The sequence below is a fragment of the Callospermophilus lateralis genome, chromosome 2 (assembly GCF_048772815.1).
Source record: "Callospermophilus lateralis isolate mCalLat2 chromosome 2, mCalLat2.hap1, whole genome shotgun sequence".
NCBI lineage: Eukaryota > Metazoa > Chordata > Mammalia > Rodentia > Sciuridae > Callospermophilus > Callospermophilus lateralis.
In genome coordinates this window covers 120,083,370-120,085,896 of record NC_135306.1, presented here as the reverse complement: position 1 = coordinate 120,085,896, position 2,527 = coordinate 120,083,370, and positions in this window count along the sequence as shown.

The following is a 2,527-nucleotide window of genomic DNA, read 5'->3' as shown; positions in this document are numbered from 1 at the left end:
CACTGCAGCTAGATTTTTTTCAGGGTAAGTGATCTGAAAGAGCCAGGCATAGTGTCACATGCCTGAAGTCCCAGCTACTTGGGAGAATAAGGCAGGAGGATTGATTGAGTCCAGGAGTTCAGGGACAGTCTGAGCCAACAAAGCAAGACTGTCTCAGAAATAAATAAGAATGAGAGAGTACCCAAGACAGAAACATCTTTTTATAATCTAATCTCAAAGCAACACCTTATTACTTCTTCCATCTGCTCTCTAGAAGTAGGTCATTCAATCCAACCCATGCTCAAGGAGAGGGAATTAAACAAGGGTACCCATACCCAGAAATGAGAACCACTGGGGGCTGCCTACCCCTAGTCCTTAACATACAATCACTTCTCTCTCAAACCAAGGTAAGATGACTACTCTGTGATGATGAGTTCCTGGATTGTCAGGCTGCTGCTGTTCTCTCCCCTACTTCTTTATCAAGTTCAGAGGACCTGAAACCTACCACTCTTTAGGAGAGTTCATATCTGACAAATGCATCGTAGTGCTTCTTATCATGTTTATAGCTATGCTTATTTAGTATAATTTCATGCTCTGACTTTGTGAAAAAGATAAATGGAGAACATAATGCATAAGGTTCATTGTCACTGATATATCAAATTCTACCCATGAACTAGGGGATGCAGTGTAGTTAGAATGCTGTGCATTCATTGAATTGTCCTGGTGCTTACTCACAAGTCTTTCAACCTAAGCATGAATTTTCATAAGCATTAGTTCTGTCTTTAGAAGGCTTTTCCTGACAATGGAATACACCAATTCTTACATTTAAAGATGCTACCCTGGAGTTTACTAAATGATTCTCTTGTGACCTGAAGGAGTTAATGTGACACACATGGACTGTAACGATGATGACATCTGAGCACTGAAGATAATAAGACACTTACGTTGGCATCCTACTGAGACCTTGTTTCATAGTTTCTGAAAACAATGCATAAGCACATAATGAGTTTTTCTTTTGTGCCTGGAGAACTAGAAATAATATTTAAATACCATTACAACTCAAAGATAATCAGCAAAAGAAACATACTGTTAATTTGAAAGCTAAGTGTCTTTGCTACAAATGATAGAAAAGATATATTAGTATTACTTATGAAAATCTAACCAATGCACTAAAAAACTAGAAAACCATGATTTTCAAATAATGTTTAATGAATCTGTGGAATTCCCCATAGATGCTTCCAAGGACCCTCAAGAAAAGAAAAGGTGAAGCCAACTTGGAGGAGCTTTCCTGAGCTGGCTCCCACTTCAGTCAAGATGACCCTGTTTTGATCTGTTTCACATGTGTGTTTAGCTTAAAATGTCATACAAAGATTGCAAAAATTCAGAACTGGCAAGTTTGAGAAATGAGGTATTACATACTGCTAATTATTACAACAGCTTTAGAAAGCAATCTATCTACAGATTCCATTGCAACTTAGCTCTGAATGCTTTCTGCCCCAGAGATTCTGCATCTAATACACACTCAGGTTAATAGCCAACTCTTGCACAGAATAAATTCAGAATGATATATTTACTAGGAGAGTGAACATCCCTTGGCTTTGGAATGATATAGCCCCTGACTGACTTGATGAATTATTTTCCCCTCTTTTTAAAACACTAAGAGGCACAGACATTTATAAAAGTTGAAGGGAAGACCACATGCAGAACAACATCTATTTCTCATTGGACAGTAATATTAATTTTTGTAAAAGGGATCATAGTTGGCATTTTCTAGCAGAAAGACTACAATCTGATACAAATAAGGCACTCAAAATAGATTTGCTGACTAGATAAATGAATATGTGTTAATTAAAATGGTAAATGTATAATGAAAAAACAATGATGACTACCTTTGCTGAATAGTGTAGCTGGAAATGTTTCTTTAATGAAAACCACACAAGCACTTCTTATATTCTCTCTTGCTAATGCACACACACAAGTCATGGAAAATGGAAAATTAAACAGATTGCTCCATGGCCATGGAAAAGATTTTAAGTTATATACCCATGACAGTAATAGATTTAAATGTATTTTTATTCTCCTGAGGGCAAGAGCTATTTATTTGAAATATCCAGGCAATGGGGGGAAAATAGTTTTACATTGTCAGTTAGACATCAAGTCCTTAAAATTATAATTCTACTCTAATTTTAAGTAATAATCTATCTGGAAAGTGCCTGATCTGGAACATAATTTTACTTGACACACTCGATGTGTTGGATTGTCAGGCTGTTGCTCCATAAATACTCAGTGGACAAGACACATAAATAGTTCTTTTTATCATATGCTCAGAAAAACAAAATCTATACTCCAATGCCACCTACATTATACTTCTACCAAGAAATAAAATATAGGTTTGATACCCCAAGTATTATCTCAATAAGGGCAGGAAACATATCTATTTATATTTTATTTTCAGTAGGTAGTATATAATTTGACATATAGTAGATGTCAACAAGTGTTTGTTATTAGATGACACTCCCTGAAATTCATTACAGAGACCACATTCAAT